This window comes from Callospermophilus lateralis, chromosome 2, assembly GCF_048772815.1.
Source record: "Callospermophilus lateralis isolate mCalLat2 chromosome 2, mCalLat2.hap1, whole genome shotgun sequence".
In the NCBI taxonomy this organism is placed as follows: domain Eukaryota; kingdom Metazoa; phylum Chordata; class Mammalia; order Rodentia; family Sciuridae; genus Callospermophilus; species Callospermophilus lateralis.
In genome coordinates this window covers 64,055,444-64,072,467 of record NC_135306.1, presented here as the reverse complement: position 1 = coordinate 64,072,467, position 17,024 = coordinate 64,055,444, and the positions used below count along the sequence as shown (strand labels likewise).

General features: G+C 39.0%; 1 protein-coding gene across 1 annotated transcript in view; it reads right to left on the bottom strand.

Annotated features, from left to right (window-relative positions):
- Positions 1 to 17,024, bottom strand: part of Glis3 (GLIS family zinc finger 3) — a 421,197-nt gene that overhangs the window by 2,153 nt on the left and 402,020 nt on the right. The window lies entirely within an intron of this gene.

Genomic DNA, 17,024 nt, shown 5'->3' with positions numbered 1-17,024 from the left:
ATGTGAATGTCATAGTCTACTTCACAGGGCTATTGTGAAGATTAAGTGAGTCACTGGATAAGGAAGTCTACCTAGAAGTTTTAAAGTGCTTTAGAAATGTCAGTTTATTATTGATATTCCCATTCTGTCTTTGATAGAAAAAGTGAAGGCATTAATAGAGAAAGTGCCCCAGGATCCCATCCACAAACACTACATCATGGACATCACAGAACCAACTCATGGACTTTGGATCCCTAGGTCTGTCTGTCTTTTTCCACTAGATTTGCCTCTTCTTAGGGTTAGAAGGCTTTATGCCTGTAAAAGAAATCCGAGCCACCCGTGCACAGGTAGGAGTGGTGCTATTTGGGTTGTTCTTAGCTGTCTTTAAATAAAACCTGGATTCACTGATACATCTGGCCTACTGCACTCACCAATCTTCTCACTGCTCTTTAGGACCCTCAAGCAGCCTGAGTAAGTGCTCAGATCACACTGGTCTGGGAGGTGTATTCTCTGGTTCCTATGAACATTAACAAAGAATGTGTGCTTAACTGCTCCAGAGACACAGAAAGGCCCCCTGGGAGTTTATGATCCAAAACAGATCAAATGCAGATTTATGCACAGGCTATACTCAGAAGCTAAAATAATAATATTTTTTATAAGCAGACAATAGCCCACCTTATATAGAATTGACAGAAAAAAAATCCACATAAGTTTTGGGGGATGATTTAGTTCTTGCTAGCAATATAGACTACAAAAATAAGGAAATTCCATGTCCAGGAAGGAGAAGAAGGGGAAACTATTGACTGTTCTCTTTATGATTCCCAAAGGACTTTGTATGATCTCAATAGACAAGACAGGCAAAGGACCCAAATAGAACACTCATAAATATTCATATAATTGATCAGCCAACATGAACAAACTGCCAACCCTCAAGCTATCAAAGAAATAAAAATCAAAACATCAATAAAATGCCACGTTCTACCTATCACATTAGCAAAGAGCTCTAGAAACTGTTGTTAGTGCTGATATGTGAGTGCCGAAGAAGGTACAATGCCACAGACATTGCAAAAAGTGTATTTTCCCCAATTCTTTTGGAAAACAATTTTAAAACCTGTATGTAGAAATATCCCAAGAGTATACATTCTCTTGGATTTGGAATTTTACTTCTGAGAAAGTATCCTAAAAGTATAACTATGAAGAAATTCTTCATAGAGATAGACATCACATAGCTGGGCGTGGTGGCACACTCCTATACTCCCAGCAGCTTGGGAGGCTGAGGTAAGAGAATCAAGAGTTCAAAGCCAGTCTCAGCAATTTTGTGAGGCCCTAAGCAACTTAGCAAGACCCTGTCTCTACATAAAATACAAACAAGGGGCTGGAGATGTGGCTCAGTGGATAACTGCCCCTGGGTTTAATCCCTGGTATCATACAAAGAGAGAGAGGGGGGGGGAGGGAGGGAGGGGGAGGGAGAGGGAGATAATCATCATACTGCTAGTGAGCATAACAGCATAACAGAAATTACAGGGGCCAAAATGACCACAAGAGAATGGTTAAGCAAAGAGCGGCACGCTTGCGTGATAGGAACATTAAATGGCCATTAAAACAAATTTTATAGGGAATATTTAACAACATGGAAAAATCATTATAAGATTCAGATTTTTTTTAAAAGCAAGATACAAAATTGAACATAAAGATTAGGCTCAGTCATGTAGAAGTGTCCACAGGATAAAAATTACAAAATGTCACGTCTCTAGATATTTTTTTGCCTTTATATTTTTCTGAATTTTAATAATGGTGAAGAGCAAGTACTGGAGCCAGACTTCCTGGGTTCATATCCAAGCTCAACTATGTACTGTGATCTTGGTAAACTATTTAGCCTCTTGAAGAGTCTCTGTTTCCTAATTGGTAAAATGGGATTAACAGCAGTAAGTATAGCTCAGTGGGTTATTATGAAGATTGAATGAGTTAATATTTACATATTATATAATTTTTATCACTAATTAATAATTTTATATATTTTAATAATACAATTAATATAATGAATATATTTGCTGAACAAGTAAAATAAAATGCAAAATTGTTTTTCAATGATAAGGTTCTCGAAAATAAGGTAAATTTTATTAAGAAAAATGAAATTTCCAAAAAAGCAATTGAGTCCTTCAACAATAACCAAATATAAGAATAGATACAACAGAAGGCATGTGGCACAACCCCAATATGGGATTAAAATTTCAACATTATATTTTTAAAAGGAGACTATACTCCAAGAAAATGGAATATTCTTGGTCCTTCAGAGACCTGAAGCTATATTCTTCTTGCCTATGGTTCCTAGATCCTGCACTAATTGACCCACATCCACTATTTGACACATGCACTAGTGAGAGTCCAAAACAGTAACAAGTCTGAGTGGTTTGAAGGAACCAGAAATTGAAGCTGTGTGGTTTGGGGAGTTCCTTGAACTGATCTTGACTTTGGATACCTGTTTGTTAGACACATGTAAACACAGCATACTCATTAGGAGGAAGGCACTTCCATGAACCATTCGCAGTTGACCTATTACAATGTAATCTCTCCTCAATGAGCAAAATACATGATATTTGCTATCTATACGCCTATGTGGCTCTCAAAATCATCACCCATAAATTCCCTGACAGCAATCCTCAGTGTGATATTCTCCAAGAAGAGAAGACATTTTCCACTAAATTCCCCCAACTCCCCAAAAAGGGACATTAATCATTCAGAGACAGTGATAGAGACATTCACTAGCCTTTTGTGAAAACCAATCCATTCTCCCCTTCTTATCTTCTTTCCTATTTCTGAGAGTGATCAGAGATGTCATATGGCTCCAATCTATATTTGGGTGTTACAGTGTGTGTAAGTTTAAAAGGTCTGTGACATGGTAAAATATATGTGAGGATGTTCAATATTAAACCCAACTCTCTGGACTCCATCTCCCGGTCTGCATTTGAGTGAGGAGGGCAAAGTAGACTGTAATTCCTGTCTCTGGGTATCTTGGCCGATGTGAGAAACTGTTAAAACCAGAATGGCCTCACAGTATGTTTTATCACTCTAACAGCCAACCCAAGAAAAGAAAATCTTCCTTGTTAAACCCTTCCAAGTAACCAGTTACTAGAGATGCCAAATGCACTGGTGTGGATGGCTGTGGTCACTCAAAATCAAAGAGTTTTAACACATTCTCTTCCAGCATATTTCCATAAAACTAACGGAATTTTAAAAAAATTCCATTAGGATCTTGCCACTCACACAAACCTAGAGAAGGAAGGTCTAACACATTTTCTGATGAATGGTTCCTGTATTTCAGTGGTGGGATTTCATGTGGCAAGTTTGGAAGGAACATGACTTCTCGGACCCAAAGCAAAATGAGGCAAGATGTTAACACATTTCGTGAGCCTGAAACCTAAGAGTGATGGCAGGGTCAGCCAATCTGTCAGGCAGTCAGTTGACAGTGACTGTTAAGTGCCAGTAAGGGCACTGCTGGAGAGACCAAAGAAACCAAAGATGATACCTTGTCCTGGAGGACTGATGATATAGTTGGAGTGAGAACACACACATTTATTAATAGCAAATGATCGCACACATAAACATAAGTTGGCAATAAATGTTAGTTGTCACATTTAGTTACAAAATCATCCTCCTCCTTCACTTCAGAAGTTATTTTACCCCCAAGAATGGAAGAGGGGAAGACTTTGCAAATAAACTCATCCTACCTAAATTGTGGTTCTTGAAGATCACAGAGAATCAGTTCCCTTCTGTTCTCAATTTTGAGGAGTTATATTTCCCCTTCTAAAAATGAGCTTGCTTTTCTAATTATAAAAATACTTAGTGCTAATTATAACAACTAGAAAATGTCAACTAGTATAAATAAAAAGAGGAAAAAAAATCATCTTTATTTCCATGATCCAGAAATGGCCAGATACAGATACATATATACAAGACTGAAAATTATATATTCAATCATATGGTAATATATAGTCAATTATATGGTTATATAATTGTATCATGGTTTCTCCTCTAATGCCATCTTAGAGTTTCCTCACATATCAGTAAAATTCATTTGTAAAAGGTTTTCTCCTTACCTTGTCACATAGGCTCACTGATGTCTGTGATAATAGGTGAGACAGAGAGTTCACATTCACTCTTGCTGCTAATGATGACAAACAGCCTATGAAGCTAGGTGTGGATTTCCTTCCCAAGAGGAAGGATAAGTTATAGAAGAAAAGAGTTGCATGACTAAATATGACAACAGAAAAGTCATACCTAGGACAGCACTGCCCAATGGAACTTTCTGGAAGGTAGAAATCACCTTTACCTTCAAAGTCCAACAAGTAGCTACATGTGGTTACCAAGCACTTTAAATATGGCTAGTGTGGCTGAGAAACTGACTTTTACATTTTACTCACATTTAATTATTTCAAATTTAAATAGCTACATGTGGCTTGTGGCTCCTGTATGAGACACATAACTCTAGGGCAATCTGGCTTCCCAGGTTAAGCAGACCTTATTTCAGGAATGTTTCTGATTAAATTCCTGAGAGAAAAACACATGATCCCAAAAGGGTTTAAGGGTTTAAATAAAGGCCAAATCTCAGGTCTCAGGGGTCAACAGTTCCTTTGATTTTTCAGAAGAAACATTATCTGATGAATGTGCTTGATGCTCCTGTTGTGTTTGTATAAAGTGGGTGTGTTAACAATACCTATTTGTAATCACTGATTAAAGAGGATTAAAAGAGACCATCCCATGTAAAGGGATGAGGATGTGCCTGACACACAGTACACACACTAGAAATATTCCTTTTCATTTTCCTTTTTCCTATTCTTTTAATGATACATTCATTTCAATTTCTATGCTTTTACTCACCTGACAACTATTTACTAAACATTGGTTTGAGTTCTGGGGACACAGTGGTGAATAAAATACAATCCATGCCTTCTTGGAGCTTACATTTCAGTAGGAGAAAAAAATAATAAACATATAAATAAGAAATCAAAATAATGTAATTTCAGATCACATATGACAATACAAGGGAATTTTTCTTCAAGGGATTTACAGAGTTGCAATTTTCTCCTCCATAATGCATTCAAGATATGAAGAATGAGAGGCAACAAATGAAGAAGTTTAGACTATGGTTCCTTTGTTTGACCCTCCCCTGTGAGGGCAGGTGTAATCAGGAGGCCACCACATCCCTGGCAGAGAGGTCTTCCTGTCTGTGGTACTAAGAAGTTCACGGCTGGGTAGGGAATCAGATACTGGTGGCAGCAGCAGCTTTGGCAGCCCCTTGGTTTCTTGATGGTATGATTGTTTTCTAGCCAAGTGGAAGGAAGGATGTATATTTAAGAGCTTTACAACTCTAATTATTTTTCTGCAGAGACTATAATTTTGTGGGTTACTTTAGGAAGTGTGGAGTTTTGGGCCTTAGTCATCTGATTGCTGCATATGCAGGGATATGGATCAGCCCAAGTGGTGAGCAGGTGGGGAAAACTCTAGATACAGGAACATATAAAGGAGGTACATGACCCCACTAATTGACTCCTTGGATCCCCTCTTCAACACTCCCCAGGTCTTTGGAGATTCCCCTACTCTCTGGAGATCTGTGATCTGTTCTTCCCTCTTTGTGTGGTATTAAAGTACCTTCTATAAGCCAAGGCCAGGGAAAGGAAAGAGATGTTAGATGGGAACCCCTTGTACTTTCCATGAAATTTGCTGTGACCCTAAAAATGCTCTAAAATATAAAGTCTGGATTTTCTGAAGGTGGCCTGTATGCCATGTTTCTCTGTATTACATGTTCTCCCCACTAAAATATATGTTCCATGAAGCAGGGACCTTGCCTAGTCTGCTTGCTGTCAGGTCCACAGCACTCAAAATCATTCCTGGAATGTCACAGGTGTTTCTCAGTAAACACTTACTGAAATCCACTCACACTTTGTTCTTGCTCTGCAGATTCCTTGGTTTCATTCACCATTGGGATGCAGGGTCAGTGGGTAGGCATGAGGAGGGTTTGCTGAATCCAGGGATTCTGCTTCCCAGTGCATTAAATGGGAATGGGAAGGCAGAGGACAAAGGCAACAGCAAGAGTAAGAAAGATTCCCATGAAAAATGTCCCCTCTGCTCACTGGAGATAGTAGATTTGCCTGGGTTAAATAACTCTTTCTCAGAGATTCAAACACTCCTTGCCTACGTTAAAGCTTGCAATCACTAATAACAGATTAGGAGTTACCCCACTCAACCACATTAAAACAGTCTCTAAAAATATAAAGTTTTGATGGGAAAGAAAAGAAAGGGACAGAAAAGGAACAAGAAGATAAATGTTTTCACAATTCCTGGCTCTCCTCATTTCTTCTCTAACACCCCAGCCATTTGTGAATTCCCTTACTCTCTGGGAGTACTTTGTCTGCCCCCTTTGAATACTTGGGAAATCCATGTCAGAAACGCATGAGAATCAAGAAGAAAAACCTAAGTCAGTCTCTGGTAAAGATCCTAAACATGGTCTCTGGAGTCAAAACCTCTCAGCCAGAATCTATACATTCAAACCTTACTTCAAGAAGACTCAGGGAATCAGACACGGACCACTCACATGATATCTTAGTAACAAGACATCTTAAAGATTCCTTTTTAGGTATCTGACATTTCTTTCTAGGAAGCAGTCAATTCAAACAAATGTTCCCATTTTATAGACAAAGAAATGGAAGCAGAAGAACTGTTGAATACCTTTTATAACCAATATTTTATTTACATGATACTATGAAAGAAACAGAGGCAAACTCACCTAACCACTTTAATATCTTTAAATACCTAGATATTTGGAATTATTTCTGGATCTAGCTTTCACCTTCACACACGTGGGCAGCAGAACTAAACAGCAATCATATGACTCCTACTGAGTCCAGAGCTTCCCCACCGGAAGGTCCTACCCATTGGCACTTCTGTGGAATGTGCTGGTTAGCATTATACCAGTCACTTAGAATTCTGCCATAGGAAGCAAAGGATCTAGTATTTATTTTCTAGTAGACAAGCATTGTCCACATGTTTTACACCAAAGAATTTCATCCTTAGAACAACTTCTTAGTCAAGTAGTATTGTCCCCAGTTTACAAACAAAAGAACAGAAGTTAAAATAACTTATCCAAATCCTTACAGCTCCCATGTATCAGAACCAGGATTCAAACCCTGGTCTATTTGCTGACATTGTTTATGAAGATGACTGGGGCTGACACTTTAGGGACCATAGGAATCTCAACAAGATCTGGCCATTTCAGTTCAGGTCCTTTGTTGGCAAATTGTAGGCAAAGTTAATCAGGCTGGGGCCACATGTTAGAAAGTACATTCTTGCTTGTGGGAAGAGTATTAAATCAATAAGCAAAATTGGTTAGGTCACCTAATGACTGAAAAATTCTAAAAACCTTTGAGAGTAGAAACAGACATTTCAGGAATTTTCTTATGGCCATTTTTTTCTGATTTTTGCCACTATATTATTTCTGCTGATCGTATGAAACAACTGGGATTCTAGTTGGATTCCCAGGTGACCCATTAACCAATTGCGTGTCTTAAGAGTAATTCTTTTCTTTTATGAGCCTCTTTTTTGAAAATAATATCCATTTTATCAGACTGTGGAAAACACATATGACCGTGTTTATAAAAGCATTTGGTGTGTTCCGTGGCACCTCAGGAGGCCCATGGAAAACAGCAGCAACTCTTACAGTGAAATAAAGCTCAGTGAGGTTGGAGGTCTATGCCGCATAAACAGCTCACCAGCAACTCTCACACAGACCCTACACCCTTAGGTGTGCAATGACGCTGCACCTCTCGGTGAAATCACCAGTTGGTCGTCATTTTTGCCTTTGCCCCTCGCCGGGTCCATCAACATCATCCATGTCTTCATTTGATCTGAAGCTTGACTAAATTTCCTTCCCGGAAAGGGCAGAGAAATTGACTCTTTGTTTAAATAATACGGAGTCTATAAACGGGGAAGCTACAGGAACAGCTCACAGACGGTGTTAGGAAGACAGATTTTTCTTTGGGCTGAGAACTGAACCAGCTTGCAAAGTACTGGAGCTATTTAGGATTGACATTTAAGCAACTACTCTACTAAGAAAAGAAAATAATGGAAATAATAACCCTTAAAATTACATTGTGCATGCTTCCACTGAGGGAAACCCATAATGGTGCTCTAAAAGTTAGACAATAGAGTAGTTGCCTGGTCTTGGGCCCTCTGCCCTTGGACAGAGAGGTTGCAGCTTGAGGACTCCAAGTTGGAAGTCTACCTGGTTCTAAGAAGTGGGGCCATGTTCATCTGCATCTCCTGCCACCAACTTGCAGGCCACGGGGAGATGAGCTCTGAATACTCTAGGTGCTCTCTCCATGTGTTCCTCCTCCAATCCACACCTGGTCTGCAGCAAGCTGGTGACAGCATTGATCACTATGAAGCACATTCTGGCCCTTGGGCTTTTCAAGTGATTTCCAGAGATGGGGAGGGGAGGAGGCTGTGGACATGCTACAAATATCTGCAAAGGGTTCAAAACAAGGAGATGGGAGTGGGCAGAGTATGTTGCCAAAAGGGACAATAAGGAAATGAGAAAAAGCAGAGTGGGAAGGAAGGCATGTGTAAAACACTCTTGGTTAAAAGATGTAATCAATTTTCATTTAAATACCCCTAAACCACCCAAAACCCTAGTGCTTGGTGGCCTATGGCTTCCAAATTCTCAAAATGATAAGCTGCCAAAGTAAACTAATTGCAATGTGTCTCAGTAATTGCCATGTGTGGATATATACAGTTATAGTAAAATGGTTCAGTGAATCCTGATGGTGAGAATGCACATTTGAAAATTACATTAAATAGAGATTCTCAAAACCCAGAAGACCGGCAAAGTCTAAGATGGATTTGGAAGCCAGATCTGCTATTTACTGGCTGTGTGGCTTGAAGAAAACCATGGTCTCTCTGAGCCTATGAGTCCTTCTTTATATATGGAGAATAACAGTACTCATAGGCAGCAGAATCCACAGAGGGAAGGGGAAGAAGCACAGAAGACTAGTGAAAGGGATTCAGTGCCCAGGCATTCACGAGCTGCTACCTGTACTCTCTCACCTACAGACTATACCCAAAGCTTCACAAATTCTGAATACAAACAAAGCTGGAAAGGAAGGACAGAGGATTTGGACACTTTGCATTTGATGGCAGTATGAAGTGGGTGACCACTGGTTAAGATTGATAATAATGAGATGGTATTTTTTCCACGAGAAGGGACCGCTCATTGCTGGAATATATGCACCTACTGGGTGACCAAAGGACCAAATGAAATAATGAGTGTGAAAATAATTTGCTAATGGTGAAACCACTGAAAACACCAGCACCCACTGTCTAAACCTAGTGTTACTTATCAACCTACTTTCTCTGATTTACCTTATACAGGTAAATTTTCCCATGGTTGTGTCACGCTCCTTCCCATGATACCCATGTTAGACTTTGGGGTAATTGGACCTAAAGCAGAACAAGGGAAGCACTGTCAAGAATGAAGATTAATACTATCTGCCCTTATCTTTTCATGAGGGCCATCCTGGTGCTCTATGGCTTTTAAGTCCTACTATATTTGTAGGACTTCCCCAGGATGGGGAAGGAGAAGGAAGCTAGAAAGTATTTACCTCCGTCATAGTCAGATCTCTTCTTTTGGATTGCTCTGACTGGGCACCCATGGTGAGGGGGCCCAGGCCAGAGATTTTTAAAGTGAGTGCCAGCAGCATCAGTTCCACCTCTTCAGGTCTGTTGAAACTGAACATTCCTGGGTTCTAAGGAAGAATCACCCAATCAAAACCTCTGGAAGAAGCCTGGAAATGTGTGTCTTTGAAAAGGTATTTCTTAACCTAAAATTTGACAGCTTCTAAGAACACAATGAGAAGGTTCACAAACATCTGAAAATTTTTCAAATGAAATCACAATTGGAAATAAAAAAAGAAAAGAAGGACTCCAACTCCACTTGAAATGGAAAAGGAGGGCTCTTCTAATTGGCATCTTTCCCCCTTGGGCTGAGCCCCAGCCCTTTCTGCTGGATCCAGGATCTGAGGATACAGTGATGATGACTGTTCTATAAAGTTACCCTGAATTACACTCTCAGCAGATATATGGGTCAGGATGACGCACCTGGCTCCTCTCTAGTGCCTTTCCTTCACTTGCAAGTTCTTCATCAAGGTGAAATCACATGACCTCATTTGGTGACTCACAAGTCTTGGTCTCTTTGTCAATGCTGTACTGATTTTGTGGCCTAGACTTCTGTCTGCTGCAACTAAACTTCCACATTATATCTGCTCTGTGCACTAGGTGACTTTTTGCTTCTCTGAATCCAAGTCTGATTATACAATTTTCCAGCATTCTCATCTAAGACTGAGCTCCATGTCATCCTTCCCAGTGAGCCAATCAATGCCTTGATTGTTTCTTCCCCTGAACTTCTGCCTCATAGCTTAATCTCTACTACACACTGTTAGGCCTCCCCAGATCCACTGTTTAAAAACACATGTTGAAATTAAATCTGGGCTCAAGATAAAAGAGTACAGAAATCTGTATTTGTGGATTTGAGATAGAAGAGTGGACGTCTTATCTGTGAAACCTGACAGATGTCCCTTGATCTCAGGATCCCATCACCCCCTTCCAACTGCCACCAGGAAACTTGCCTTTTTAATCTTGTCAAACCTTGCAGACACCAACAATCAATCTGGACAATCCAATTTATGATCTGCCATCTCTGCTCCGCCCCTTCTGTCAAACAGCCTTCATCTCAGTGCTATCTGGGAACACCACTTTGATCTGTGCATCTAGTCTACAGGGTCCTTCCTTTTTTGTTTAATCTCATTCCATTGGACATCAAACTCCTGATTTTTGAGTATGTATTAGGCATCTCAAAATGTGTCAAGTGCTACAGAGAACAAACAGATGACATGATTCCATGGAATATGAGGAATATTCTCTCACTGTTGTGCTCAGAGGCTGTGCTTGCCAAAAAACACACCTACTAACTAATATCACATACCACAGATACCCCTTTGAATAAACAATAGCTCAAGGTGGCAGGGGTTTTGGGTTGTTTTCTATATTTTTGTGGCTTTAGAAGCCAGGACAGGACTTGCTAGAGTACAGGAATTAGTATTTGAGAATGAATCAATGAATGGCACCACAACTAGAGACTTTGGTGAAAATACCATGGTGAAAGGGTCACCATTGAGTTCAAAGATTATGGATTGTGAAGCTTATTACATAAAATAGCTCATCTGAATTTGAGAATATAATGTGACTTCCCTTTCCATCATTGAAGTTTTTTTTCTCTTAAGTGGAAGAAGAGAAACTAAGGTGATGAGAGACCACTGAATCTGAAGACAGAAAAAAAAGAGTGGGAAGGAGAACTGAGTGACCAAACTCATCAAGAGAATACTTTGTGCTCTTTTAGGAAACCATTCAACATCAAAGAACTTACTCAATTACCCTAAACTTCATCTCTAAATAGGGTTAACAATATATATATATATATATTCTTTCTTCACAAGATTAAAATAAAGGTTTAGGCATTCATCCAACAAATATTCTATTGAGTGGTTTCTATTCAATTAACTGGCACTGCCAAAAAATATGTCTTGTCCAGTGGCTCAGGAGGCTGAGGCAGGAGGATCGCAAGTTCTAAGCCAGCCTCAGCAAAAGCAAGGTGCTAAACAACTTGGTGAGACCCTGCCTCTAATTAAAATACAAAATAGGGCTGGGGATGTGCCCCTGAGTTCAATCCTTGGTACCCCGCCCCCCCCCCAAAAAAAAAACATATCTGTAGGGTAATTTATAAAACATATATTGTAATATAAATGCAGATATCGCCACTGAATCCACTGATGCTGATAAAAAATGCTGCATCAGCCCAGATCCATAGATGCAAAGGACCCTGGGTAATTCCTTGGCTAATTCAGATTCCCTGAATCATTTTGCCATAATGACAAGGAAATTTAAGAACTTGCTTTAAGATGTGTGATATGAGGTTGGGTTTGGTGAAGGAATGTAGAAAGGGAGGGGGTTGGTGGTTACACTTAAATGATTTTAAAAAATGCTTAAATGTTTTTACTTCAACAAGTTTGCATTGTATAACATCTAGTTCTCAAAACCTTGCAAAAGAATGAAATGGAGGGTTTATTCACTGGTTTGGTTGAGAGGGAGAATTCCTGTAATCAGAAAGAGCAATGACAAATGTAAGTAAACCAACAAGAAATTCTAAGGTAACTGAGACTGTTTTGCAACATGGTGCAGGGCTGAGCTGATCTGAAGGGGAACACAACAGGCCATTTCTAGCGTTCCACTGTTTTGTTTTGTTTTTATGTTTTATTAACATAGTGGCCTCAAAACCAATCACCCAGATGATCCTGATGTGGGGTTTTTATTTGTCCCCTTTATTTTAAGAAAACTTCACCCATAATTCTTCACAATTTTTTTCCTTTGGAACTCTCAATTGTTTAGCATATTTATAAAGAACATTCCAATTAAAAATATAAGAATTTCAAGACACAGGTTACCATTAACACATTTAGCCCCAAAGAGTTCAACAGAACCCCTAAAATAGAGTTATAAGAAAAAAAATATTTGATTTTAAAGAGTTCCACTCACTAGATGAGCTTTAGGTATAAGAATATTTCTTTCTGAAAAAAATACCTTTACTTCCTCAAAAGGCTGAAAATGCTCTAAATATCTAATGATGTTCATCAAACATTTATCCATAAATGTTTTTAAATGACAGAGAAGTCACAATAGTCAATGAAATGGGGATATTTTTCTAGATAGTTCCTTCTCTTCAATAAAATTTTGAGAAAACAAACTACCATGCTCCAAGTGGTACGGCTTGACTGCAGGGTGAAAGAGCAGGTATATTACTTAATAGAAAATACAAAAAAAAAAATCAAGTTATAGTTCCTGTCATTTAACCCCTATTGTTATTCAAACTTCTTTTATTTTTATTTATTTATTTATTTATTTATTTTTTAAAGAGAGAGAGAGAGAGAGAATTTTTTAATATTTATTTATTTTTTAGTTCCCGGCAAACACAACATCTTTGTTTGTATGTGGTGCTGAGGATCGAACCCGGGCCGCACGCATGCCAGGCGTGAGCCACATCCCCAGTCCCTCAAACTTCTTTTAGTTCAATGAAAATGTAAAGATGTTCAATCATGTTACTAAGAAAAATTAAAATAACTGACTAATCTTTGCGGCACACATTGACAACAATTAAAATACTAGGCAGTGTGAGAAAATGGACACTCCAATTTACTGATGGTTGGAGTCTAAATTTGCATTGCCTCTGTAAAGAAACACGTGGCGGTATCTATCCAACTCGAAACCATGCATATCCATTAATGCTGCAATGTCTCTTTAGAAACATTTCCTGAGAAAATGTGCAAAGGTTTATGTTTGCGTGTTTATGTAGACACACATACACAAACATATACATAAGAAATCAGAACAGTGCTAGAAAAAGAAGAAAATGAAAATAGATAAATGTCTAATAACCAGAGACTATTTTAAAAAGATAATGGCATATTTCTGGTAGAAATATAGAATGGGGGGAGAAGGAGTACATCTATGTACATTGATTGACTTGGAAGGCAAAAGCCTGTATTTTGCAAAGTTAGTATAAAAAACAAAAATACAGAATGTGAGGCTATTTTTATAACATAAGATTTACATATACACATATTCATTTTGTTTCTATAAGCATTAAAAAGATGCCAAAGAATGCTCATGGATCTCTTAACAGTCATTACCTTTGGGCAGTAGAACTGGGATAAGAATAAGGATGCGAGGGGACTTCAATTCTTTATAAACTTAAGTCCTATAAGAACTTTAAAAAAAGAACAGGTAAAATTTTTTCTTTATAATTTAACAAGTCAGTAAGTATTTCTAAATTATAGTTAAGAACTATGCTAAAAGTTCAGAAACCCAGGTTTGTTGATTTAGTAATCAGGCTTCCAAAGTTTCCCCAGCATACATGTACTTGCAAAAACATGGCACATGTTACATAACCCCAAATTGGTCATATTATCTCTGAAGAGATTACCAGAAGTGGAGATTGTGACATGTTCAAGGTGACAGAGTCAGGAAAACAGAGTCGTACAAAAAAGCAGAGCCAAGAAATTTGGAGGGAGACACACGGTTCTCAACTGGAATCCATTATGTAACCTAATAGTTGTAAATGTTTTGAAAACAAAATGCTTTTCAAGCAAGGGACCTGTATTTCTTAGTACTGTGAATCCCTCAAAATATCCCTTCCACAGGATGCTGCCCAGAATTGCACTACTGGACACGCAGCAAGGACCCTCAGGGGTCCTCCTAAAGTGAAAACACTCACGAGAAGGAATCCTATATCAAATGAGCAAGTTATCATCAGATTATCTGGATTTCCTTTAGGCAGAGTGTCAGGCAGTTGATCAAGAGGGGAACAGGCAGAAATGCCCAGAGAAAAGAAGGACCATGAAAACCCCAATATAAGGCACAATTTTGCCAACGGCTGGCTCCACCAATCTGAATAAGTAGGCATGATCAAAAATCCTCCGTTTCCTCTTTCTCTTCTATTCATTCACATGTGTTCAGCAAACATTTATTAAGTACTTACTGTGTGCAAAGCACTGTGCATGGATGCACTCCCTGTGCTGAGGAAACATACGATTTAACAATGGTTAGTAGGCTCAATCATCTTAACATCCCTATTGATCAAATATGGCACATTAATTTGGTGAATTTAATGTATGTATGTGTGCATGCACATGCTCATGCACACACACACACACACACACATCTGTGTTTAGATGCTTTAGACGTTCAGACTCAAATATATATATACACATATTATTCACAGTTCAGTCATTTCCATAACCTATCATTCATTCAAACAGTTCCTCTAGTTAAAATGACCATCTTACACTCCTCCCACAAAACCCAACCTGTTGAGATGCCTACCGCACCCTGCATACACACCTAAATTTAACTTTTGTTTTTTAGACTTCGCACCCTGTCAGAATTTATCAAGTACTACTTATGTAAAACTGTTCTTGGGGTAATTTTGTAGTAATTAAGAATGTGAGAGTAATTAAGGAGTTCTCTGAATGTAATCATCAATCCCTAGTACTATATAGGCATTAATAACATCAGGGCTGATACTGAAAATTATTCCTGATTATGACTGCTGATGATAACATCCGAGTACCATGAAGAGCACTCACTGGCTCATTTCTTTTGTGAATGTCACAACTTTCTCAGTGAAGACTAGGGCACTGTTGATTTATAAGTAATTACATGTGCCTTTTTGAGATTTCAAGAAGTTGTGACACGCTCAAGTTCTAAGCAATACAACTTCTAGACTTACTACTTTATTATTTCACAATCTTGCATATATGCAGTTGTGACTAAATTTCCTGTGGAGGGGAGTATGTTTATTGTCTTTAAAATTTGCCTTTAAAAAATAACCTTTAACGGTTTAACACTATAAACCCCCAGCAATGAGATCAGTCATGGCAGGAACCCAAAGAGCTCTTCCTGGAAAATGCTGCTGCACAATCACTGTGAGTAAACAGCCACCGGAGGAAGAAGTTAGTTAAACTCCTACCTGCCACCTCATTTCCATTTAAATATCAGAGCTCTGCAATTTGATTTCTATAGTTTGAAAGATGCTTTGGTTCTTTGGTAGGACAAGCCATTTACAATGCCCGTTGTATTCTTAGAGGCCTGTTGGTGGTTGGAAACCCTTTGTTTCCCCACACAGTCAATTTGAACTGGGTTGACAAGCTTACAGCTCCATACTGAGGTAGGAAAATGCCACCATTGTCTGGAAGCTGACTGGCCTGCTTCTTTGGGGCCCACAGGCAGGGCATGCTTTAAATCATGAAAAAGATAGCTTAAAAACCACAGGAGTTGTGAGCAACAGAGCAGGCTCCCACTTCCTACTGCCACTGTGTTGATCTCAAACAGCCTGGGCTAAGGAGGTAGCCTCATGGTGTTTTCCTAATGAAATCTAATAACTGGAGCATGGATGATGGAAATCTTTGTGTTGGCAACTAGAAACTCTAGAAGGGTGAAAATAAAAGCTAGCAGTGGAAACCCGAGAGAAAACTAAGACAATGGAGAAGGTGGGCATAAAATGGGGCAGAACCCCTCAAAAGAGCACTGATTTCCAAAAGGTGGTATCATTAAATCTTGTTTTGTGAGATAGGTAGTACTTATCCCATTTTACAGATAAAGAAACTAGCCCCAAGAGCACTTGGAAGACCTTATAGTGTATCTGCCTGCAAACATTATTAACAGAACCTCAGTTTTATTAGGCATGAGGATGCACTAAAGCATCCATCTTGCTGGTCTCCCTAGCATCTGCGGATATCCATGTAACTAAGCTTGGGGTACACTTGTACTTTACTCTTTACCTTCCTTTCTGCCTGAAATGGGAAAAGGTTGTGTAGACATCAGCATTTACACTGTGACCAGGAGGATGGAAGTTCCCTGTTTCAGATGACAAAGCAGAAGATGGCAGGAAGCCTAGACACTGTTGGTCAGGAAAGGCAACTCCTCCACCCAGCACAGTTTCCTGTTAGGCATCTTGTTATGCAAGGAGAGTAAACTCATAAAAAGGTGTTGCTGCTATAACATGATAAACAAGTTCTGTGATATCTTGTGCTCTGCACAAATGTTCATTTAAAATAGCAGGGTCACCAGGTGCCGTGGTACACGCCTATAATCCCAGTGGCTCTGGGGGCTGAGGCGGGAGGATCATGAGTTCAAAGCTAGCCTCAGCAAAAGTGAAGCGCTAAGCAACTCAGTCTCTAAATAAAATACAAAATAGGACTGGGTATGTGGCTCAGTGACCAAGTGCCCCTGATTTCAATCCCTAGTACCAAAAATAAATAAATAGATAGATAGATAGATAGATAGATAGATAGATAGCAGGGTCATTGGGAAGGTAGGACTGAAACAGACCACTCAAAATCTATGAAACCTTCTAACTATAAATAGGAAAAAATTATTCAAAGGGG